Genomic DNA, 26,664 nt, shown 5'->3' with positions numbered 1-26,664 from the left:
CCAGTCATTATCTGAGCCTGGGGCAGCTGTTTTTGATGGGAACAAGTAATATAGGTTGGTGATGTGATGGGTAGGAGTAATTTAGGTGGCCAGTGTTTTGCACACTTCTGCAAAGCAGCAAGCGAGTAGTGGAATGGAGTGGTAGACTGGTCACTCCCTCCTGTCTTAGTGTAAGAAAGCAGGAGCTCTGGTACCCGCTGAAATCTTGTTTTACTTTGAGTCCTGTTAAAGTTGGCAAATTCTTGTTTTCTACCAAATGTATAGTTGCGGGCTTCAAGTCACTTGTGAGTTGGGTAAAAGAGTTTGTAGCTTAGATATCTCTTCCCATAGATAAGTATAAATAGTAGAAATTAGTCTATTGTAATTGTATGATACTTTGGCTGTGCTACGAATCAATTGACTTTGGGATGCTTGTGAATTAACCAACTTGGTCTCATTTGAAAATATCTTAAGCCGTGAGCATTGAGATGGTAGGGATAGCTACTGGGGCGTAGAAGAGAGATGGAGGAGGCTGAGAGGACAGGGCAAGTATCTGGGTGGAGACTTTGTGAAGGCAGATAAAATTCCGTAGGAATTAAACTTGGAACCTGCCCTAGGCCACACTCTTAATACCTGGACCTGAGTCCTATATCCTTTGTAGAACGGAACAGTTGTCCTACAGATTGTGGAAAGCCTTTCAGTAATACCTGTTTCTCATTACTCTTGGCAACACACAGGTAGTGGTGGCAGAGCAGGACATGTGGCTTCTAGAAGTGTCCATCTCTAGGATGTAGGTCAGTCCATTCAAAGGGAGCCTGTAAATTGGTGGTCCAAGTTGATGAAGGAGTTCTTTTTAATTAGGAGAGTCCTCTAAAAGTTCTCACAGACTTCAGTGTAAATCGTCTAATCGTTTCCATCAAATAGATTGTTAATTATTGATTGATTATGTCATTGTAGTACCTTCAGTGTTGGTTTTGAGATTTTTCTTTTCTTTTTTTTCTTTTTTTGAGACGGAGTCTTGCTCTGTCGCTCAGGCTGGAGTGCAGAGGCGTGATCTCGGCTCACTGCAAGCTCCGCCTCCCGGGTTCACGCCATTCTCCTGCCTCAGCCTCCCGAGTAGCTGGGACTACAGGCGCCCGCCACAACGCCCGGCTAATTTTTTGTATTTTTAGTAGAGACGGGGTTAACCGTGTTAACCAGGATGGTCTCGAACTCCTGACCTCGTGATCCGCCCACCTCAGCCTCCCAAAGTGCTGGGATTACAGGCGTGAGCCACCGCGCCTGGCCGGTTTTGAGATTTTTTCACCTTATCCTTTAATTTCTGTATATTTACCATGTTTGGGCATTGATGGTAATACTAGTTAACCTTTCTGAGTGAGCCAAGCACTGTTCTAGGTGCGTTGTAATTATCAACTCCTTTAATTCTTAGAACAACCTTGTGAGGTAGGTAGTATTATTAACCTTGTTTGCCATAGGAGGAAACCAGGGTACACAGAGATTAAGCTGCCTAAAATCACACAGCTGCCAGTTCATGAGGCTGAGATTTGAATCTAGGCAAGCTGGCTTCAGAGTATACATTCTTTCTTTCTTTCTTTTTTCTTTTTTTCTTTTTTCTTTTTTTTTTTTTTGTGAGACGAAGTCTCATTCTGTTGCCCAGACAGGAGTGCAGTGGCACAATCTTGGCTCATTGCAACCTCTGCCTCCTGGGCTCAAGCAGTTCTCCTGCCTCAGCCTTCTAGTAACTGGGATTACAGGCATGTGTCACTACACCCGGCTAATTTTGTATTTTTAGTAGAGATGAGGCTTCACCATGTTGGCCAGGCAGGTCTTGAACTCCTGACCTCAAGTGATCCACCCACTTCGGCCTCCCAAAGTGCTGGGATTACAGGCGTGAGCCATTGCACCTGGCCCAGAATACACATTCTTAATCACTGTCCTGAATTCTCTCCCATAGCTGTTGGGAACTTTAATCTTTACTGCTTCTTTTCTCATCCAGGAACCATTAGCAATAATTAGTGATGCCTTTAATTAATATATAATATGAATATAGAATTGATTTTCTGATTATAGGCAGGCTGCAAGGTGAGAAAATTTACAAGGTTGGAGAATTTTTGTTGATGGTACACGTAGTAGGAATTTGAGTACAGATGAAATCCCAGTAAGCTTAATGAGATTAGTGCATGTTTGCCAATTACTTTGGGTTATTTGGAAGCAGGTGTAGTAGGCCGAACAATGATCTTCCAAAAGGTAGACACTCCTTAATCCCTGGAACCTGTGAATGTTACCTTATATGGCAAAAAATGACTTTACAGGTTATTTGGTTTTTTTTTTGTTTTTTTTTTTTTAAGAGGGGCCAGGCAGGAGCAACAATTAAACCCAATGTATGACTGTGCTGTGGTGTAACTTCTGACAGCAGGATGTCTGAAAGAGATACTGCTCTTTGCTCTTCCAGCCCCTGAGAGACAGGGTATCTCATAGCCTCCAGCCTCCTGCTGGGAGGATGAGGAACCATCCTTCAGTGCTTGCCTGCCTGAGTTTGGGCTGCCACTCTTTAGAACTCCCTGCTCAGCTTCCCAGCCAGTCCAGATTGTGGAATGTGGCTGCTTCTACCCTTTTAGCTGGGGCAACCACAGGTGGTTCAAGCAACCTCTGCCTGGGCCTGTTGAACTCCACCAGGAGGAGGCAGCCCCAAAGTTCCACACATCTGGACATCTGGGGTCTTGGACAGTTATATGGTCAGCACATGGAGATTGAATCTATGTCTGAGGTGGATACACATTAACTAAGCTCACAAGCTTAATGAATAAGCTGTAACCCAACTCATTAATGTATACCAGCCAGTGTGTGGCAGCCAAATCCTTCCAGGCATGCAGGCCCCAGAACAAAGGGGATTAACAAAGAGCAGATGAAAACAATTCTAGCCAGTAAGCTAAAGGAGAAATCTGCTGGGGAATTCTGAGAAAGATGTCTTTGCTCTGTAAAAAGGAACTAACAAAAACTTTGCATCCAGTATTGGCTGAGATCTCATTGGACCACAGACCTCTCACATGACAAAATTATAAAAAGCAACTATTAAAACACTGGAGAGTGATCAAAAGACATGGCTATTGGAGACAATACTTGGAAGAAGGGACTAGCACTGGATAAGTTTGTCATTTTTTGTAGCTTTTTGCATAAGGGAAGCCCCTAATCAGGGTCATGTGGGGTGGTTAAAACTAGAATATAAGCCCACAGTTGTACTGGCATAAAAAACCAGAGGGCAGAGTTCTGGTGACCATATAGCTGATAAATGAGGAGAAAATCCTGGAGAGGAGAAGGAGCCACAAATGGGTAGCCCCAAATTCTGTGTGTAGAGTCCTCAAATTTCTGAACCCTACATGTATGGGACAGACTCCAAGCAGCATAGGTAGGGCTAACATATCTGAACTAAAATTTCAGGTCCCATCCAGCGGATGGGACAGTATGTGCAGTTTGAGAGTTCAGCCAAGTTAACTGCCTGCTAAAACAAACACAAAAAGCAATACTTCTCAGAAGAATAGAAGGAATTCAGAGTCCCTACACCATACATTCACAATGTTCAGGATACAGTGCAAAGGTATTTGACATTAGGAAAAAACAGGAAAATGTGACCCATACAAACAAGAAAAAGGAATCAATGGAGACCAATCTCAAGATAACTCAGTTGTAAGCATTAATAGACAAGGATTTTAAAGCAGTTGTATAACCATATTTAAGAATATAAATGAAATATGCTCACAATGAATGAAATGATAGGAAACCTCTGTAGAGAAACAGAAACTATAAAAAGACCACAGTGGAAATTCTAGCATTGAAAAATACAACATCTGAAAGAAAAAGGCTAACAAGAAGCAATAGCCCATTTTTTGCCTTTGGCCATAGTCAGGATGTGATGCTTATTTTGCCATAGTCTTCTGGTCATGAGGATAGCTAGCCTGAAGACAAGGCCCGTGTACTGCGCTACATATGGCAGAGCAAGAATATAGGAAGGGGTTGGGTACAGTGGCGCGTGCCTGTAATCCCAGCACTTTGGGAGGCCAAGGCAGGCGGATCACTTGAGGCCAGGAGTTCGATGACAGCCTGGCCAACATGGTGAAACCCCGTCTCTACTAAAAATACCAAAATTAGCCAGGCGTGGCAGTGGGCGCCTGTAATCCCACCTACTCGGGAGGCTGAGTCAGGAGAATCGCTTGAATCTGGGAGGCAAAGGTTGCAGTGAGACGAGATTGTGCCACTGCACTCCAGCCTGGGTGACAGAGTGAGACTCCTCTGTCTCAAAAAAAAAAAAATATATATATATATATATATGTATGTCAAGGATCTGGGTCTCTGGGCCACTATAGGTTAGGTTAACCTGGGAACTTACCTGCCACCAGACATCTTGTACTGGGAGAAAAAGAAAACGCACTTATTTAAGCAACTTCTGTTTGGAGCTTATGATACTAATCTGAGAAAGAAAGCATTGTTAGGGCTCAGAAAATTATACCCCCAAATATGCCACTTTGGACTTCAAATCGAGAGAACCTGGGGAGCCAGAAATGCAAGAAAGGGTCTTCTCTGAAGTTCCCCTATCTACCTAAAGGTTGTATCCTCCAGAAGATATTCAACTGTTGTGAATCTCTTTCCCAGACATCTCAAGTCAAATAGATGCATACTGAAGGAAGGAAGACTGGAGTTGACACCACACCAAGCCCAGACAAACTTTGTCTCAGACTTTCATCTCCTCTTTGGGCCCATTCATCCCCCCTAAAGATTATTTACTCATCCTGTAAATTGCCTTACATACCCCACTTCCCTCTTCCCTATGAAGAGGGTATTTAAGATTTAGCCATCTGGCCCTTCTTTGAGTTTCATACTTTGTATGACTCCACACTTGCCACACTTGCACATAATACCTTTGTATGCCTTTTCTCCTGTTTTCTTTTTTAAAGGACTTTACACAGATGATTAAGGATTTTAAAATGAGATTATTCTGGATCATCACAGTGGCCCCTAAATGCAAACACATGTGTTGTTATTTGACCACAGAAGAGGAGAAAGTGTTGTGACTGCAGAGGCAGAGATTGGTAATGCAGCCATCTGAAGCTGGAAGAGTCAAGGAAGGCTACTCCCCTAGAGCTTCTAGAAGGAGAGCAGCCCACCTTCATTTTGGCGCAGTGAAACTGATTTGGGACTTCAGGCCTCCAGAACTGAGAGAATGAATTTCTGTTGTTTTAAGCTGCCAGTTTGTGGTAATGTGTTACACCTGCCATAGGAAATGAAGCTAGGTATAGTTACAAGGAGGACCATCAGATTCATTTAAATCTCTCCCTTCACTTTATTTCAGAGGGTTTGTTTGTAATTTGGGAGGACAGACGATAACCAAATTACAATAGAAAAATAAACCACCACTGGAATAACAACCAAAACCTCCATTCATGTTTTGTCTACTCTATATTTATAGTTTCTAGGAAGGTGGGAAAAGATGGAGGTGATATCTAAATGCTCTTTTTGGTTTTTTGAACTTGTTCCTTCATTGAGTTCTCAGCTTAAGTGATGCTCTCAGTTGTCCTAGGGTTAAACTGTCAAGAATTGAGATACTGTTTTTAGTTGAAAGCTTTAGGCACCTAAATTTTATTCGTGTCAGAATTCTACCTAACACACACCAGGCATTGTAACCTTCAGAAGGAGGTAAAATCATTTTATTCAGGCTGCTGTTCTAAGAATTGCTCTGAATTTTCCCAGCCTTTCTTTCCTTTCTATCCTTCTTAATAAAACAGAAAAACTCAGAATTTTTTTTAAATAAATGATTTATCAAAAGAAACAATATATGTTAAGTGGCTTTTTGGGGGATACATTTAGCTGCTGAAAGTAGATAACATATGGCATTTAATACTCCTGGACCACTCTGGGTCTTTTCTTTGAGGGTAAAAAAGGGGTGGGGGTAGAGATAGGGATGATTGTCTCAGATTTAGAACAGGGCTTAATTGCTTTTTTCAAAGACTCATGTCTTTAATTATGAAGCAAGCAAACTGACATACATTTATTACATGGTGAAACCTTGCATCTCATCTAGTCTATCTTGTAGCAATTGCTTCTGAACAGATGTTACCTGAAACACCTTTGTGCAGTTGGTGGAATGCTAAAATTTGTCATGCTTTTATTATTGTTGTCTTGAATTAACTCTACTTTATGGCGTAACTTTATTGCTGTGTCCTAGAATCTTTATATATTTATTGCCTTATAAATTGGGTTTAAAATTGGCTTTTTATATAGAATGTAAATTAACATGTGTCTAACTTGTTTATGCTTGCAGAATAATACAGGAAAAAACTGCTACGTATTACACTAATGTAATTGTCTTTAACTCAGCACATAGTATCCTCTAAACTAGGAATCAAATGAATGCTAAAGAATATGCTTATCCTTACACTCTTGCTTGTTTATCTCAGAAACTAATTTGACTTTTAGATCTATAAAATATAGATTAAGCATAACCTTTTACTTCATGGGATATTAAGGATCAAAGCATGGGCTTTCTTTGAACAGGATCTACAAAGGTAACTTTTCTCTCAGTAGCAGCAGGATGGCATTGAAATACCTTACCATTGGGAGTAATTTTTCTCAAATAGCAAATTGAATAGTCTTTATTAACTTAGGGGAGAATTTAAGAGTTTAAATAAGCTTTGGTCCTGAAACATTCATGTTACTAGTTACTTAGTGAAATCTATTTGGAAATGCTTGCCATAGATTTTATTCTTCAAAAGACCCACTGCTATCTTTTCCTACAGTTTTTTGTAGAAGAAGCGTTATGAGTAACATTTATGAGCAGTGACTTGAACCACTCTCAGGGGTTGAATCCCAGCAATATCACTTATTAGCTGTGTGAACTGAGCAATTACTTAACTGTTCTCTGTGCCTCCCCTTTCTCATGTGTAACATGGGGTTGTCATGAAGATTAAAAGTTATGTTTTGGGCCTAGAATACCTGGCTCATTATAACCTCTATGGAAATATTTGCCATTTATAGGATTGTTGTTTTTATTATCATTAGTAGTAACAGTAATAATAGTACAATTTTTGCCTACACCTTAGGGCATTAGGAATACATTGGATATTTGAAAAGCTTTCTAATCTTGGAAAACTTAATTGAACCAGGCTATTTCCTCTTGGTGTGCTGGAGGCAGAGCCATTCTGTTCTTAGTTCTTATCCTGGCATACCAGGTGACATTTGGATTGATGCAGAGTTCTGATCTGATGACTGAATGGTCAGAGCAAGTTTCTGAAGCTTTCTTAGGGGCCCATTCTTTATTTCTAAAGTGGGGATAATAGGATGATGAAACTTGGGGTACAAATGTAACTTACAAAAAAACATATAAAGGAAACAACTTCAAACTTAGGAAAAAAAATTCTTGTGATACTCCAATATGGGCTTGAATGATAATAAAAATAATGTTACTAATATATGTACAGATATAAAACTAAGTGTAACTCTTTATGCCTATCACTTTTTACAGCTATAAAACTAAAACAGATTTACATCTACAATCCAAAACAAAACTATAAAACCCATAAAATTCAAATTAACAGCAACATTAATTTAATGCGATTGATGATGTTTTGCTGAAATTAAGTCATCATTATTGGATTTAATAGTGGAAAAATATGTGTATATTTTGCTGTTTTTCTTTCTATCAATTTAATTCTTGGGTGGAAATGGAATCCCAGAGGCTGAGGAAGATATGTGTAGACTGAGGAGTTCACAGATAGCCTTACACTGTTAGCAGAGGCCTGTCATCGGACACCATTATCTTTTTCATAGGTGTTGGCTTGAGGATGAAGTAGTGAACTGTTATAAACCTGTTTTTAAAAAGAAAATAGCCATATATAAACATTTTTTAGTAAATGTTATGAAACTGTTGAAGCAGCAGAAAAAATAAAAACTCTTATACTTCCAGCTTCTATATTCATTTTTCTCTTGAAATCTAATTTTCCATACCTGTGGGTGCATAGTTTCCAGAATAGTGTGATTTTGGAATTATAAATAGCCATTTGGAACTGAATTCTTCCTAAGTGGAAGAGCTTGTGAAAATCTATTGTGTCATGATGTTGCTTGGCCCTCATTGAGAACCATATTGGTAGTAAATACGAAAGTAAAACCAAAAGTTCCTGAGAGAACATGGTTATAGAGTGGGTCATTCACAATGTCCAGAATATGCTTACTTTAGTTCTAATGTTTAAGATAATCTTGAAAAAACATAAGACTTAAGTAGAATTTGTGGAAGGCCTCTGTAGACCACAGTTTGGGGTACCCAGAGATGACTGGAGTTAAGAAATTAGATGTGTACCTGAACCAGGCAAATGTTTTTCACCTTAGTCCTTTGTTTAGTGATGAGGTAAAAGTGATTAGTAAGTATTTATCAGTAGTGAAGGATGTATACAATGTGTTTCAAAACAGTTTGCTTCTAATAGTTTTTTTGGGTAAATAAGAAACTTGCAATCTTTAAAAAAATATATTTTATCATGTATGTATCATACAAAAGAGGTGTAAAACACTGTATACTCACTAATAAGCTTAAAACATTAAATATCATAAATTCCATTGAAATGTTCATTTTCTCCCTTCTTATCTTTATCTCCTTCTAATCTTTACTCTTCATTTCCTGGGTTTACAGGGCTTTTTTTTTTTAATTCAATTTTGATTTTTTTAAATTCAATTTTGATTTTTTTAGGGTTCCAATTTATATATATATATATATATATATCTTTCCCTAAAAGTAAATCTGTGAATGGAATTAATACTCAGTAGCTTTCTGATCTCTCCATCTTTGAGGATCATGGCAGATCTTAAATACTGGAAAGGAAGGGGGAGACTATGAATTAATGTACCAAATGTGAGGTCATTCTGTGTGCTGAGGGATGTGGGATATATCCAAGTAGCTGTGGTCTAAGTACACACCCTCTTGAATTAAAGAAGACTGAATACCTGTTCAGTCATAGTTCTGTCAAAGGAGTTATGGTGTAGAATTTCTTGAAGCCCTTAGTAAAAGCCCTTAGTAGATTAATTGTGAGATCCATAATGCTGCATTTATTTAGTTAATTTTATTGTGAAGTATCTTCCCAAGATACAGAGAGTTTATCCCGTAATTGCTGCATTTTTTTCCGAGGTTGGCTGTTTATTTGGGTGTCATAAAATGAAACTTTGTAACATTCAGTTTTTAAATAAAAGATTTGCAAATTGGTGACATTAATTATGGACTTTACTATAGAATTAAACTGTTTTTGTTTATTAAAACCTTTGATTGAATTCCTTGCATAATGACAATTACAATTCTTTTTTAATGAAAAAATTGACAGCCTGGGAAATGAACATGAAAAATGGAGTGCATATAATCTGCATTGAGAAATTCAATATGACTATTTCACTTCTTTATAAAAGGTGACGGTCTCCAATTAAAACCATGTTCTAACTCCACTCAGTCTCTTTTGAGGATATAATTTTGCTCTTATTGTTATGTTATATTGAACCTGCTTTTAGTTACTTTATATATGTGTTTGTAAGCTTTTAGAAGTCACTTTCTGTGTGGTGCCTGGTATAGACTTGTGCTTACAGTAGGAATCTGAATGTTTGGCTAATTGAAAATCAAAACAAAGTACTCTTGTAACTTTATATTGCCTGGTTCATTAACCCATTCATGATGAATTTGCTTAAATGTTATTAATAATTACTCATTTCTTTTTATAAAAGATCCTAGTGGTGGTGGGCAAGGGTATGTAAAGACTACCAGAAACATGTGTGGGTTATTGAAGAACTTGGGCCTGGCAATGTCGCTCTGAAGTCCCACCCTTAAACTGTGATAAAAAGACTTGAGAGAGACTCAAACGTGTCTGTATATCCTTGGGCAAATTATCAACCTTTGTGCCTCTGTTTTCCCTTCTATAAAATGGAAGTAATTAGTCTGTTTGCTTATAGATTGTTGTGAGGATTAGTTGAGTTAACACATGTTACGATAGCTTAGGCACAGCACAATTAATATGTGACAACTATTATTAATAGGGGAGACCTCATCACTATAGTGTTAAGTTCTCAGTTATTGACAGCATTTTAACCTCTTCTTCCTGCTTCCTACTTCCTTTATCCTCATAGCTTTTTTTTTTTTTTTTTTTTTTTTTCCTGGGGGACACTGGCATTGTGTCCAGGGACTCAGCCATTCATTGCAGTGGGACACACACCAGAGGTTTGTTTGGTGCCTGGATATATTCCCTTCCTTTCTGTTTCATGTAGACCTACTACAGCCTCTGTACATTGCCTCTCTTTCTCTGTCTGCCTCCTGCTGTCAACATTTGCTCCACACTAAACCCACACTCCACAAAAGTAACCATGGAGCTCCCTTTGAACTGGGATGCCTTCAAACTCCTCACTTCCTCACACCTCACATAAGGTAGAATATCAATAAATAATAGAACCTTTGGCCTCCTTGTTCAGTTGCCTCAGATCTCCAAGCCTGGAGCAACCTGGCAGGCTTCTGTGGCTGAACTGGGTTCCTGCATCCTGGTGGAAACCACTCCCAGCTTTGTGAACTGATGCCCTTAGACACTGGGTATCTGTGTGTCCTCAGTGCTGCTAGATAACAATCATCATCACAATAACTGCATTTGTTCAGCTCATACAACGGGCTGGGCACTATTTTAATCACTTATCCCTCACACAGTACTTTGAAATGGGCACTCTCCCTACTGTTATTTTGCACATGAGGGGGTTGAGACACAGAGAGATTAACTGGGAATAGGGCATGATGGGTCCTGACTTTTCACTAGCTCTTTGGTCATCTCCTTTTCAATTTCTCACAGCATTTATGCTAAATCTATCACTTCTTTATCTCATCTATGGGCCTGATTCTTTTTTGTCCCAAATAGTTTTTTTCAATTGAAAAAGCGGCCAGGCGTGGTGGCTCATGTCTATAATCCCAGCACTTTGTGAGGCCGAAGCAGGTGGATTGCTTGAGTCCAGGGATTCACGACCAGCCTGGGCAACATGGTGAAACCCAGTCTGTACAAAAAAATACAAAAACGTTAGCCTGGCGTGGTGGTGCATTTCTGAAGTCCCAGCTGCTTGGAAGGCTGAGGTGGGAGGATTGCTTGAACCTGGAAAGCTGTGGTTGCAGTGAGCCATGATTGTGTCACTGCACTCCAGTCTGGGAAACAGAGCGGGATCCTGTCTCAAAAAATAAATAAACTGAAAAACAACATCTGTACTTCTTAAAAAGTCCAACAATGTAGGAGTACAAAGGGAAATTCCCTAAGCCTCCCTTCCATCCTAGACCACCAATTAAGGTCCCCCTCCCCACCACCTGCCATGATGACATTTATTATTTTTTCTTTTTTAACGTGAAAGAAAGTATCAGAGAAGTAAAGAAACAAAAGATGGCTACTCCATAGGCAGAGCAGCCCCAAGGGCTGCTGGTTAGCTTATTATTTTCTTTTATATCTTTTTTTTTTTTTTTTGAGACAGTGTCTCACTCTGTCACCCAGGCTGGCGTGCAGTGGTACAATCATGGCTCACTGCAGCCTCCACCTCTTGGGCTCATGCGATCCTCCCACCTCAGCTTCTGGAGTAGCTGGGACTACAGGCACGCTGCACCACTTGGCTAATTTATTTATTTATATTTTATACAGACAGGGTCTCATCGTGTTGCCCTGGCTTGTCTTGAACTCTTGGGGTAAAGTAGTTCTTCTACCTCAACCTCTCAAAGTGCTGGGATTATAGATGTGAGCCACTGCACCTAGCTCTTTTGTATCCTTCCAATGATATTCTGTGTGTGTGTCAAGCACCCACTTTTTTCCCACATGGGAACATACCACAGCATTCGCTTAAGATCTTAGAAATGATTACTCCTGACTCTTAGCATGCCCCTTGATACCTTTTTCAGAGAAAGTTTTCCTAGAGCTTGCTGTAATTGTCTATATCTGCGACCATTCTTCATTGTTTCTCCTCCAATATCCACACAAGGAATATATTTTCCTATTTGAGGTTAATCTCTTTACTGCTGTTTTTGGCCCATCCACATTCTGTCAGGAAGGTTTTGCTCTTTACACGCTCCATCCTGTAATGGTGCTGAAATGTTTACCATTGTGAAAGAAAAAGCAGAAGGAAAACCAAACAACCCCTTTCCTCAACTTTCCCTTGACCCTTTGTCTCTCCGAATACCATGCTCTGCTTCCTTCCTTTTTAGCCACTTTCTGTGAATTACTTGTTTTCATTTATTCGGTAAATTTTTGAATGCCAGTTATCCTGAGCATAGCACACGGGTAGATGCAATTTGGTCCTTGATTTCAAGAGGTTTATATTCAGTCTGGTATGGGGAAAGAGAGGTGTGAATCAACACATATACTACAGTGTTGCTGGGGAGTTCATGTAGCATAATCTTTAAGAACTCAGGCTGTGGAGTTAACTTGGGCTTTTTTTTGAGTCAGGGTCTTGCTCTGTTGCCCAGGCAGATCAGCTGCCAAACCCAGTGCTGATTTTTGTTTTAAGCCTCACCCTATATGACTTCTTCATTGTATTTGTACAAACCTTGCCCCCCTTGAAACCATGGTCTAACATGTTCTTCTCTTCTGATCTTTGGTTATTCCTTTCCCTATCCTTTAAAATGAGTGTTTCCAAGTAATCTCTTTGATTTTCTCTTTTTACTTTATACGTGCTTCTAGTGTGAACTCATCCATTTCTTTAGCTTTTACTACCACTTAGATTAGTGCTTTCTGAAATGATGGAAATGTTGTGTCCTGCCATGTCCAATTTGATAGTCACTAGCTATATGTGGCTTTTGAGCACTTGAATGTGGCTACTGCTACCAAAGAGCTGAATTGTTAATTTGTGTAATTTGAATTAAGTTGTGTTTAAATAGCCATATATGGCTAATGGCTAGCATATTGGACAGCTCAGATTTAGAAGCTGATGACTTCTTAAAACTCCATCTTTATTTTAGGATGGTCTTTTGAGCTTTTGTCCAAAATATTCAACCTTATTTTACATGGATGGCTTAGAGGTACCTCAAACTCACTGTATCTCAACTCGAATTTATCTGCTTTCTCATAAACTTCTTTCTTTTGTATTCTCTTAGTCAGTGTCAACACTTTATCCTTGGATTTATTTTCAACTTCTTGATCTTTAACTTCCATATGCATTGGTTATCCAGTAACCTTGATTATGCTTCCTGGGTACTTATAGCACTTGCCTCTTCTCTTCTCCTACTGTCCCTGACCTCATTTATCTTACCTTCCATCTCTCTGCTGGGTTATTGCAATAGCTTCCTAACTGATTTCCTTGGCTCTGGGTCTTGGGTCTACTCTGTTTTATCCACCATGTTGCAGCTACAATAGTTTTCTTTGGAACCCAAGTGTGATTATGGAACCTGCTTAAAACCCTTCAGTTTCTCTCCTGCATCATCCACAACTTAAAGGTCAAGTAGCATGATCTTGTCCTTTAAATTTTGTCATTGCCCACATTTCTAGATTGGATCCCTCAACTTCCACCTGAAATTCCAGTTCCTCATTCATACAATTTACTTGTAGGTCCCTGCATGATTGCAATGTATTTTTACAAGCTAGACCTCCTGTCTAGAAAGCTTTTGCTCTGTGCTGGTTTGGTCCATTCCAGTGTCCTCTGTGCATGCTTGAAGCAAATCTGGACCCTGAGGTGTTCCCTGGTATCTGTAAGCAGATCTTCTGGAATGCTTAGATCAGTATCAGTTATAGCACTAATCTCACTGTACTGTACCTTACAGATTGAAGTTTCTGTTAGCCTTACTTATCTGATAGAGGGGAAGGGGAGGCCCAAGAGCAAATTTTCCCTATTTGAGTCTCTAGTTCCAAACATGTACCAAGTAGACTGATGAACAAATTTACCTTTGTTTTGTCCCAATCTTAAGAACCTTGGCTGCTCAGTCTTCCAAAAATGGCTATATTTTCCAAATGACCTTTTCTCTGTAAATAGGAATTTGCACAAGTTGAAGACACATGCTGAGAATTTTCCTATGGTATTCTCGGCAGCATTTTTTTTTCCTAGTTCTTCAGCTGACAGACATTGGCCTACATTCAAGTTTAAAGGGACTACCTATGGCCCTTGGAGGCTTCACCTGTGAGTCAGGTGTTTGTTATAGACTACCTTCCAGTAACGTGATTTAACTCTTATAGATAACATGGACATTTTATTCTGGCAAAGATGATGCAGTTTTATAGCCTATGGAGCTACCCTCAATAAGTTTACGAGTGAAACAACATCAGTGATGACAGAAACAGGCATGTGAGAATTATCTTCACATCCTTGTGAGATCTGCAGTCCTTAGTAATTTTCACTAGATTATTAGGATCAATGGGTGCCTTCCCTTACCTGTGGCTATCAGCTGCTGACTTCCTGCAAACCTTGTTGCCTTTTTTTATTAGTGTGTTGAATGGTGCGATAATCAACCTAAAACTATTGTACTTTTAAAAGTCCTATACAAATATGCTTAAATCATTGCTGAAGTCTCCTTTGGCATTGTTGGAGGATTTCCAAGGACAGTTAGGCTGCAGTTGCTTGAGCTTGTGGCTGGACTACAGAAATTGGTGTGTTCATAACCAGACTGCAATATAGAATGTAATGTGTTAGGATTTCACTGTATTGCATATGGCACAGTGCAAATTAGGTACAGTATTGGGCCGCTCTGCATCAAATCCCATTCTAGAATTTATCTCTCCAAATTCCCCACATTGCTTTGGATGACAAGTGCAAAGGAAAGCATTAAGGAGATGAATCTGTGTTTTTCAGTATGTTTAGCTCTGGCAGGCAGTTACTAATGTTATATTATTTTTTTGAATCACCAAGAAGGGAAAATAAGTGACCCAGCTTATTTCTTTTTCCTCTAGAACTTATTGGATTATAAACTTCTTCAGGGCAGGTACCATATTTTATAGGTCTTTATGACCCAGCCCGCACCTGGTGGCCTGGTAACTTAGATGTGCAGTAACTATATCCTGTTTGGTTAATATTTCTGAAAGAAATGTAAAATGTAACCTACATCTTATGCATAGTACTGGAACTGCATGTAAAAACTGGAATTGTGCTCTTCATTTTTCAGATGCTAATTTTATAAATATGTAATCATCTTTTTGATTCCTTTTAAGAGATAAAACAATTTACAGGGTGTAATAAAAAGTAGTATTAAATTATACAAGAAAACTTAATGGTAATTCAGTTATTTAGAAAAAGTTCAAACTTTATCAATAATTTAAGAAATTAAATTTTCTTTAGCTGTTGTATTATAATTCCTGACAAGCATTTTTTAGTGACATGTTGGAATGTGGATAATTTTGGCTTATGTTTCATCTGAATTGGGAGTGTATGGTTTATAAGGTTTGTGGTATATACCACAGCTTTAAAAATCTATAAATGAGAAATAAAAAAGCTTTTCATTTCTATTACATATTTGAGAGCAACTTAAAAAAAAAAAGGAGGAAACACCCTAGCAAACCATGTATTCTTATTAGTGTTAGTCAATTGACAGAAATTGCAACCCCTCTCCATGCCCATTTATCTTTGAGGTTTTTTTTTTTTTTTTTTTTTTTGAGACGGAGTCTCGCTCTGTCACCCAGGCTGGAGTGCAGTGGCACGATCTCAGCTCACTGCAAGCTCCGCCTCTGAGTTCACGTCATTCTCCTGCCTCAGCCTCCCAAGTAGCTGGGACTACAGGTGCCCGCCACCACGCCCAGCTAATTTTTTGTATTTTTTTAGTAGAGACGGGGTTTCACTGTGTTAGCCAGGATGGTCTCGATCTCCTGACCTTGTGATCCACCCGCCTCAGCCTCCCTGCTGGGATTACAGGCGTGAGCCACCGCGCCTGGTTTTAAGGTATGGTTTAAGTCAGTGTTGTTGTTATCATTTAGTAATCATCCAATTGGAATTATGCTCATCTTTCTTGTTAAGATTTCATTTTTGAATTCTTTGCTCCATAAATAATTCAGAAACTGCTTCAGCGGCTGGCTGTCCCATCATAGTTCTGGGGACTGAGAGAAAGGAAGGAGAATGAGGCTGGATTTTTGACTCATTCCCAGCCTAGGTACTCACCAACCCTTATAAGTCACTTCTGTGCTGTTCAATTTCCTGTTCTCTAAGATGGGGTTAATAGCGAGTTTTTAGGGTTGCTGGGTATACTAGTAATCACAAAGTGTCCAGTAAGGTGTAGTAGTAGTGATAAGGTGGGCTGTATCATATGGGTACCTAGGGACCCATTTAGCAATCTTGGGTTCTGTCTCAGTTAAAGGCCCATTTGGTCTAAAGGAACAGATCCCTATACAATATCTACTGTAATCCTGAAAGGAGGAATTGTAAAGATACACAAGAGTAGCACCTCTAATCAAGCTGGCTGTCACAAAGGACTGGAACCAGGAACTAAAAGCTGACAGCTTTTCTCAGTCTCTTTCCCTCTCAGGCCATCCATCGTCTCTTTGCTTCTCACTAGGTGTAGCTCCACTGTTGGTTCTCTGCATTGTGTGGCTTCCTCTGCTTTGATCTTCACACAGCCAAGCCTAGAACCTCATAATTCCAGATAGACATACATGTCCTTGGTCCGTGCAAGAGTAGAGCCTGATTTTCATATCTGAATTCCAATTCTAGAATTCTGGGAAAATGGAGATTTGATTGGCTCTGCTTGGGTTTATATTCTGCCTTGTGTTTAGCTGCGGCTAGGGCTGGCTTACAAGGAACAGTGAAGACTGGTGGGCCTACCTCTATGGCATAGGCATTCTCAGAGAAGAGACAGTGTGCGGGAGGCAGATACACCCACAGGTGTCTACCTTGTTTACATGTGGGGATCTTTGGAGATTTCTTGATGAGAGTCTTGGTGCTGAAAGACTGAGTCTAAAATAGTTTGCCTAGTTTTAGTAATTTGTTTCCTGGTTGCACATTAGAGTTACCTGGGGACCTTTAAAATTATCCATGGCAGGCTCCATCTTTGGGTATTGATTCATTTGGGCTGGGATATTACATAGGCATCTGTATTGGGAAAAGAAAACAAGCTTTCAGGTGATTCTCATATGTAGTCAGGTTGATAACCACTGCCTAAAATGTTCCCTGCACCATGGTAGGGCTGGGGATTCAAAGTTGAGGGGAACATAGTACCTGCGACATACAAACAGAAGAGGAGGTATAAACACAAACTGCAAGACAAACCATGATCGGTGACCCAAGGGAATTGTAAACAAAAGGGCTGTGGGAAGAAGGAAATGAGATCATTTCTCCATAATAATGAAGGTTGATCCACCCTTACTCTAAATTTTTATCTGCAGTACCTACTTAATCTGTTTACCTCACATCTGATTCGTCCATCTGACTGTGAGTCTCCTGAGGCCCTGGCAACATGCTGGCTCTGGGGATGGCATTAGGAAACTGCCACTGCGTAGATTTTTCAACCCCCATATTTGAGCCCCAAAGAAATATGACAGCATGTGAAAGGCCCCAGAGGGCCGCCCAACATAACTGACACCCAGCAAAACAGAGCTGCTGGTAAATTGACCATGACAAAAATCAAGCCCACAGGAGAGGCAGTACACATTTAAAATGGATTTAGATGGATTACAGACTGGTTATGGGGCCCTAGAGGAGGAGAAGACTATTGGGAGTATCCTTGAGAATGATTGAGCTGAACCCAGGTGATGCCTATATGGATCTTACTGTGAAGGAAGCAGAATAACATTGGTCAAAGTTTCTGAACCTCAGGTGTAGTATTTTGTGTACTATGGTCTTTTCTATAAGTCTTCTACCAAGCCTATGGGGAAGATGCTTGTTTGCCTCATAGTACAGTTAAGAAATTCAGGCTCAGAGAGTTTAAGTGCTCAAGATCACACAGATGATTGGTATCAGAGCTGGATTCTGATCCAGGTGAGTCTTATCCCAGAGCTGAGGCTGTTCACCTCTGCTCAGTACTGCTCTATTGTGCCACAGCGCAAGGCAGGATGTAAAAGTGCCAGGAAGGCACGCTTGATGTGGGCAAGCTTAGAGAACCTTCCTGAATCAGGCAGCATTTGAAAGGTGAGCCAGGTATTGAGAGGGAGAGGACTGCAGTAGTGTCTTGGTCAAGGCCCAGAAATAAACAGAAACCAAGGTAGGTTGGTTTAAGGTGAGGATTATTTAGGAAAGTATTAAAAGAGAAAGGCTGACCGGATGAGGTGGGCTCACACCTTACTGTAATCCCAGCATTTTGGAAGGCTGAGGCAGAAGGATCACTTGAGGCTAGGAGTTTAAGACCAGTCTGGGCAACATAGTGGGACCGCCGTCTATAAAAAAAAAAAAGAAAAAAAAAAATGTGGGGCATGGTGGTGTGCTCTTGTAATCCCAGCTACTTTGGAAGCTGATCGCTTGAGCTCAGTAGTTCGAGACTGCAGTGAGCTATGATCCCTCCATTGCATTCCAGCTTGGGCGACACAGCAAGACCCTGTCTCTAAAAAAAATAATAAAAAATAAAAAAGAAAGGAAAAGGGCATATTGGGGATGCTGAGGTAAATCAGAGATTATTAACTGCAGGAAGGGAAAGAGTCCCTGATTGTAGGAGCTGGAGGAGGGGCAACCATGGCTGGTGCTGGGCTGTCTACAAGGGTCCCTGTTGCTGGGACTTGCACACGTGTGGAGCACATTACCATCTGCATGTAGACCTCTTGGGGGGACTCCTTAGGGTTGGCGCTCAAACTTCCGAGGGGTCCTCAGAGTTATGTTTAAATTGTTGTAAATACTGTTTTTCTTACTGTCTTTTCTCTAGACATGCTAAACTGGTCCCTCTACCCCCTAGACTAATTCCATATTAAAAAAATAATTGATAGAATTAACTGAGTTTTTCCAAAAATTGCCTTTATTGGCTTTACAGTGTTTTGAGAGTATTTCTAATACCTTCTGGTAAATGACTCCTGGAAGCATAACTAAGCCACTTAAAGGGCCCTCAAGTAAATAATGATTATTTGAGTACAGACCTTCCTCCCTACCTTCAGTAATTTGTATAATATGCTGAATATGCTGATCTGATTATTATTTACTGTGTAAGTTGGTTATTTATATTTGTATACTTACAAAATATTTGTGACTATTCAGTTAGAAAAGTAAAAGCCCATGTCTTTGAAATGGTCTGGGACTGATCTGCCTCCTCCTTCCCTCTCACTGACTTCATTTTGTCCTGTTGGAGCCAACAAGCTCCCTTGTTTCTTGAACATCAGGCATACTCCTCCTGACAGCCTTGTTATGGCTGTTCTTTCTATTGCAAACGCTCCCCTGCCCATCCATATAGATGACACCTTAGCCCACTGGCAACTCTGCTCAAACACCACTTTGTCAATGAGGCCTATGCCTACCTCAATTCCCCATGTTTAAAATTGCAACCTGCAAACCCTCTTGGCTTATGCTACTTTTTATTTTTATCAGAGCATTCATCACCTTCTAACATCTTAAACAAGTAATTTACTTATTGTGCTTATTGTCTGTTTCCCCAATAAAGATTAGTTCTTTTAGGGCAAAAATCTTTGTTTTATTTATTGATCTCTCCCTTGTCAAGAATATAGCAATATTTAATTAACAGTTGTTGCATGAATGAATGTTTTAGGAATCTTTCATTCTGTTAGAAGAACAAATTCTACATTCCAAGTTTTACCTGAATCATGGCTAAAATTTAATTTGCCTTTAGTCTTAGATCATTGCTATAATGCTTGCCTGTTAATTAGCATGCATTTAAGCATATATGATTAGCAGGTGGAGACTCCGCTTTTCTTCCAATCACCATTGAATACCTTATTATGAAGCATTTTGGTTATTGGTTTATCTTGTTCTTTTGGTTGCAAGCTTGTAAGGGGAGAGACTGGGTCTTCATATTTAATGTTGTGTCTCACACATGTTGTTGGCCTAATTGTGTAGTAGAAAAAATTAGAATTATGAGACTAGGTCTTGCTTAAAATCTTTATCTTTTATTTCTTATATTTTGGCATCATGACCTTATTTACATTAAGGAATTATCTAGTAAGTGGTATTTACTCTAACTTTCTCAAGATGGCATGATATCATTTACATTTACAATAAAGAAAAATGATAGATTTCTTTTAACTCTGCCATTAATAAGTGTCATAAAGTAGAAAAATAAAGCAAAGTCAATATATTATTGTTGCCACAGAAATTGAATTTGTGTCAAAAGGATTTGTGCTTGTGATGTAGTGATTTGTATATTTTTCTTGGAATTAAGTCTGTAGCAGGTGACAACATCAATAATTCACAGAACCAAGGAGCTTTTTGAGATTGTATAATTTATATATGTGAATTAGAAAACAGACGAATAATGTGCTTAATATGTTCTGACATACTTGAAAATATGCATTAAAAGACTAGCCTATTAAAAAGTCTGTGCACATAATATTTATTAGATGTTTTTTAGATTTTCATTTTTTCTTTTACTAATACATACATTTTTATTTGAAAAGGAACAATCTATATTTTCTGCTCAATCTGAAAAGTATTATCCATAGTAACTTAAAAAATACTTTCTGTATTAAAAGTAAATATGCTTATTGAGACAACTGGGAAAATACATGAAGATATGAAAAAACCCCACAAATCCCATAATCCAGATGTGTAAAATTACCTACGATTCCTGTTTTATTTTTTCCATATATATGTATATTAGTGAAGTTGGAATTATGTTACATATGCAATTTTAAATGCACTTTTTTTCATGTACCATTGTATTGTAAGCATTTTTCCATGTCATTATAGTTCACATTGGTAGGACTGTGATTTATTTAATCTTTCCTATGTTTGGGGAAATCTCAGGCTGATTACAGTTCTAGCTATTTAAAGTAATGCTGTAGTGATACATATTTGTATATAAACTTTTGATTGTATTTCTTAATTCCCAAGTATGGATTCTAGAAGTAGAATTATTAGGTTAAAGAGCGAACATGGGATTTGTTTTACCAAATTGTTTCCTAAAATGGTTTAACCAAATTTCCTTTATGGTGATGCTGAAATATAAACAAAATCTTTCTCAAATATATGTGAAAGAATGGGTGATGCTCTGTCAGTCTCAGGAACATCCAATCTAAATTTGTGTTGTGGACAAGATGTCTAGGATGCTAAGCCACTCTCAGAAGTAATTTAGTAGTTGCGATAAGCTTCAAGGTGACTCTGGGAGTTCTGGGATCTCTAATTCTCTGTATAGCAAATACTGTAAATGCTTTTCAGCCTTCTCCAGACAATGAAAAAGGTCTTGGATTCCCATAACCTAGAACTGAACCTACTTGTAAAGTGGTTCAGAGATTCGATTTGCTTTTCCCTGGACATGTTGCAAAAGAGTTTTTCATCTGGTAGTATAGGTGAAAAGAACTGAAATAGACGAAGAGGCATCTTAAAATATGTACAAAAGCTGTGTTACTAAATTAGCCATTATATTTTTCCTTTTATTTTACCCCAACATTGAATGAGTTCATTCAAGGAAAAAGAATATTGGAGTTATGTTAGAATGAAAAATGACTTGTTAGGTTAGCCTCTGTGGGGTGCAATCTAGGTCAGAGTCCCGAGCCACAATATGATAATTGTTTTTTTCTACAGAGGCAGTTCTTTCCTAGCAGGTATGTTGCCTCCTTAAACCTTGTGTTCTCAGAGAAATGCATCTTTTCACTGCTGTGGACACTTGAATGATGCCTTCTCCTTAAAGCTGATCTCTTGTTGGCTCTCCTTTTACGATGGAGGAATTGAGGGGCAGGGAGGTCTGGATACTTGAGTGCATGACAGTAGAGAAGCTTTGGATAGTGAGTAATACATGGTATGTTTGTCTTTCTGAGGTTGGCAGAATTGCAGTTTTGAATAAATGAGCAGATTAAAAGAGGCTGGAGAGCTTTTCCTAATTCTCACCTGTTCCTAACATCTCCCCTTTCACTTTTTTCCACCTTGGACTGAAAAAACATGTCAACTTAAAAGTTTTTCTTTGTAGTATCAAAGAGCCAGCTCTACTCTTGTCCTCAGTGCTATGAAAGCTTCAGTATTATTTTTGGACCTTTCTTAGATGTTAAATCTGGAGCCCTTGAAGAATAATATTTTCACATCTATGTGTGTTGTGTAGTTGCCAGGGAGATGATCCATAGACTCTGTAGGTGTGTTGAGAGTCATGGCTGGTAGGAATATTACTTTAAATTTTCATAGTCTTTATAATTGGTGTTGACGTTAAGATAAACACAGGTGTGTGGGCTAGAAATGTTATCAGATTGAAGTACATATTCATACATTATTGTTGGAAAGGAATAATCTGGACTTCAAAACAAAAATGTGAGCAACATCTCAACCTATTATCAGCCATAGATTATGATTAAGAGAAGATGATTAAGAGAAGACTAATCCTTTCCTTTTTTCTTTAAGATATCCTCGCCTCCCCTCCCCTCTTCCCTCTTCCCTCTTCCCCTTCTTCTCCTTCTCCTCCTTCTCCTTCTCCTTCCTTCCTTCCTGTTAGTAACTTGTGATTTATTCATTTTGTCAAGCAAATGGTATCATGTCATAGTCTGATACAATGAACAATCTTTAATACTTAGGTACTAAGTTTATGTTTATGAGACTGAATGATTTGTACCTTAGACTAAGCATTTAAATAAATGATGCAATTGGTAATTCATCATACATACCAGAGATTGTTGAATTATCTTAAAACAGTACTAATTGGTACCTTTCACTTCATGGCAGTAAGGCCTGTCCCAACTTTATCAGCTCTCTGTCTTCACTTCTTTGAAATCCTCTTGTACTTCTTATCTATACCCTTCATGTGGCTTGTTTCAGGTATGTCCAGTTTTTAAAGTGAGCTACATGATGAGAAATTCATATGTGTGCAGGCTGAGGGAATGTTTAATGGCTGATAGTGGTGGAGTATGGAGTAGGGTTTCTCACGTGGTCCTGGGCATGCTGCCACATCATTACAGGCATGACTTCTTAAACATGTGGGTTCCCAGGTCCCACCTTAGACTTACTGAATAAGAATATTGGTAGACTGAGGCCCTCTAATCTAGCTTTTCAAAGAAAGTCTTGGTGTGATTCTTGTGCACGCCAAACAAACAAAAACCTGGAAAAACCAGCTGGTCCAGAGGATCTAGCTTATGAAAATTGTGTCTGAGTCTTTAATCTTACAAGTTTTCCTCTTGTTGGTAATCCCTCATAACCCACTTAAATGATGTAAATTTTTGGCCAGGCGTGGTGGCTCACTCCTGTAATCCCAGCACTTTGGGAGGCCAAGGTGGGAGGATCACCTGAGGTCAGGATTTCGAGACTAGTCTGGCCAACAGGCGAAACCCTGTCTCCACTAAAAATACAAAAATTAGCCGGGCATGGTGGTGCACGCCTGTGGTCCCAGCTACTTGAGAGGCTGAGGCAGGAGCATCACTTGAACCTGAGATAAAGTGCACTGCTGCACTCCAGCCTGGGCGACCGAGCAAGACTGTGTCTAAAAAAAAAAAAGTCAATTTTAATGGAATTAAACTGTGTCAGCCAAAGATTATTTAAAAATGCTACCACATATTTGGTTCTGATAATAATAAATTGATGCAAGCCTACTGGCTTGAATCTGATGGTGGCTGTCATGTTCCTAATGATATCAGTGGACAGATCCTTTGCTCCATTGGCCTGCTAGTTCAGATGTGCTAACCAATGAAAGAAAACATAAAATTTGCGAAAAGTCTTGGGCTACAGCTTGGCATCTTTTTCACTGTGTGTGGACCTCCTGGGTTTGTATATTGCTTTGTGTACTACAATTTATCTGTCTTTGTTACTTGTAAACTAAGTTAGTGGGGAAACTATTTCACATGCCTCTTGATATTCACAGCATTTAGCACAGTTCTCTGAAAGCTCTAAATCCATTTTTTGACAGCATGTACTATCTTCAATAAAAGTTTTGATGCATTGCTTAAATGGGAATATAGAGACCGATGTTCTGTGTTTCTACTTTTTTCCCCCCGACTCCTATGTTCTTTTGAAGAAAAATCTATAAAGGCTTTTTTTCTCTTTCAATTCCAGAGTGACCCTCTTGACCATTCATCCTAGGAACTGTCATTAACAGAAAACATTGTTACCCATCTGTATGTGGTTCTCCTTACTTTTTAGGGAGAAAATAGAATTAGTATTTTAGAAACATAGGACCAGAGGAAGAAGGATGAGTTTTTAGCTTAGGAAAAGAGTCCTCATATTCTTTAACATCACACCTTAACCAATAACCAGTAGTCTTGTGGACAGAACGGTTATTTATTTATTTATTTTTTTTTGAGACGGAGTCTCGCTCTGTCTCTCAGGCTGGAGTGCAGTGGCACAATCTCGGCTCACTGCAAGCTCCGCCTCCCCGGGTTCACGCCATTCTCCTGCCTCAGCCTCCCGAGTAGCTGGGACTGCAGGCACCCGCCACTACGCCCGGCTAATTTTTTTTTTTGTATTTTTAGTAGAGACGGGGTTTCACTGTGTTAGCCAGGATGGTCTCGATCTCCTGACCTCGTGATCCGCCCGCCTCTGCCTCCCAAAGTGCTGGGATTACAGGCGTGAGCCGCCGCGCCCGGCCGAACTGTTTATAATTTAAAATCATGAGTTTTATTTGATTTCAGTGCCATAAAACATTAATAACACCTATAGAATCATAGGCCAGGTAGGTAATATATGTAAAGGTCACAAAGTCACATTTAGATATGAAAGTTTTAATGTCTAAAACTGTATGCTTCTAACTTTTTTTTTTTTGGTAAATATAACCCTAAAAATTTGCTATCAGGTTATTATTTTTAAAGGTGTTTCCTAGTTGCTTCCATTTAATAGTCGGTTTTATGTTTCTATTTCGTTTTTGGAGTAGATGTCCACGGTGGCTACTCATGAACTGGATTGATGTTTGCAGTTAACTATTTTCCTGAACTAGAAGACAGTAAAGAGCATTGCTGGTGGCTGTAAAACAGAGGTACTTCATTTTAAACAGTACCTCAAGTACCACCATAAAATCAATATTTTTGTGTTACAAAGTTTTTTCTAATTTTAATTAAGGATATTACCCTTATAGTTTTGTATTTACAAAAGTAAGGCTAAAACCCCATAGAATTATCTGAGGATTTAGTCATTTTCTTCCTTTCTCCCTCTTCTTGGCAATTTCTACTTCGTGGATAGTCCCTATTTTATGTGCATAAGCCAAACAGGCAGGACCTTGAGATCACATAAACTTTTCAATGATAAACTTGAATTTAGTATTAACATTCAGACATCCTACAAAAGATTGCCACTTGATATAGTGTTTACATTTTTTCACTAAGTATTTAGTGTTTATTTTTTCTTTAATTCACGTTTAAAGTAAACTATGATGAGACATTCCAGTTTTTAAGGGAAATTACTAGTGCTTAGATTTATTTAGATTTTTAATGCTAGCCTATCTTGAGTGGTTTAAGATTGCATGTGTGTACATAACTATGTAGTCTCTATTCTTCAGCAAGCTAAATCTTGAAATGAAACCTATTCTGACTTTATTGTTTTGATGTAGAAAGAAACACAATTCTCAGATCAGTTTTCCAGCTCCTTACTCTGTTAGTGAGTTTCTCCAGTCCCGTCTGGACTCTTGAATTTGCTGTGATTTCCTGCCCTATTGACTTCTCTTGCTGATGGTGAGAATTGATAGGTAAGTGTTCTCTGGAAGAGAATGAATGATGAATTTGACCTTCTTTTCTCTCAGACTCTGTTATACTGTCCACATCTACATCCCTTTGAGTTTTCTTCTCCATGCAAGATACACCTGCATCTTAATTCTGTTGTGATTCATCACATGTTCTTTGGGAAATATAATAACATAGGTTATAACTGGGCTTATGTACATACCTATATAGTTTGAAAACAGATCAAGCCTTTAGGAAATTAAATCTTTTAAAAAGCTATACCTTCAATGAGATAGTTTCAGAATGTATATATTAAAAAAAAAAAAAAGAAAACCATGACCAAAAATGGATGCCTGGGTTGCCTTGTTTTTACATAAGAGTGGCTGTTCTTTTTCCTGAATGTTGTGAGCCCAACTGAAATTTTAAAAAGATGGTCTAATTTTAGACCTTTGACAGTATATAAGTGTTTCTCTTGAATGTTTACAACTGGATTTTGCATCATGTAACTTACATTTCCTATTTTCCTATCTAGTTTTATTTTCCTTTTACTTTCTGTATCTTTTATGTAGTTTTTAGATCATAAATCTCGCCTGGACCCTAGTCGTCTTTATTTTAAAATTATTTATCTATTTTTATTGTCTTTTACTCTTACTTTTTAAAATATCACTTTTATGGCATTTTCCTGAGGCAATTCAAGCTGGTTTTGGGAATATTTTATTTGTTTAAATAGATGTTTTTCTCTTTATTGTGGCATACCATCCTAAATAGGATTTCAGCTTTATAGTTTATTTCTTTGGCTTTACTTTTTAAGCATTAGGCCACTTGGCATGCCATTGTGCCAGAAGTTCATTACCTGCCACTTTTTTTTTTTTTTGTCACAGGAACTTGAAATGAACCCTTTTGAGAGTGAAATGAGATGTGATTGGAGTGATACCTCTGATTGTAGAATAACAAGAGTGAAATGTGGTTAACCAAATGCAATAGGCTGGAAGCCTCTACTGGCAGGAAGACACACATACAACAGGCTGTTAGAGGAAGGGCG

At 38.8% G+C, this 26,664-nt stretch overlaps 1 protein-coding gene and 1 long non-coding RNA gene across 6 annotated transcripts in view; one reads left to right on the top strand and one right to left on the bottom strand.

Annotated features, from left to right (window-relative positions):
- Nucleotides 1–26,664, top strand: part of DIAPH3 (diaphanous related formin 3) — a 490,541-nt gene that overhangs the window by 2,764 nt on the left and 461,113 nt on the right. The window contains exon 1 of one of the 5 annotated variants that reach the window (XM_055360758.2): nt 25,517–25,648. The exons of the other annotated variants lie outside the window; for them this stretch is intronic. The gene's annotated coding sequence lies outside the window, so the exon portion shown is untranslated. Of the gene's footprint in view, nt 1–25,516; nt 25,649–26,664 lie in introns of those variants that run through there. 5 annotated transcript variants of the gene reach the window in all.
- On the bottom strand, nt 7,553–16,589 carry LOC109029481 (uncharacterized). Its single transcript, XR_002008574.3, has 4 exons — nt 16,361–16,589; nt 13,881–13,958; nt 11,897–12,079; nt 7,553–7,835 (listed from the first exon to the last, which is right to left on the bottom strand). It is a non-coding gene; the product is annotated as an uncharacterized lncRNA (long non-coding RNA).

The sequence above is a fragment of the Gorilla gorilla genome, chromosome 14 (assembly GCF_029281585.2).
Source record: "Gorilla gorilla gorilla isolate KB3781 chromosome 14, NHGRI_mGorGor1-v2.1_pri, whole genome shotgun sequence".
In the NCBI taxonomy this organism is placed as follows: Eukaryota; Metazoa; Chordata; class Mammalia; order Primates; family Hominidae; genus Gorilla; species Gorilla gorilla.
The sequence above is the reverse complement of the archived record's forward strand: the minus strand, read 5'-3'. Positions and strand labels throughout refer to the sequence as shown.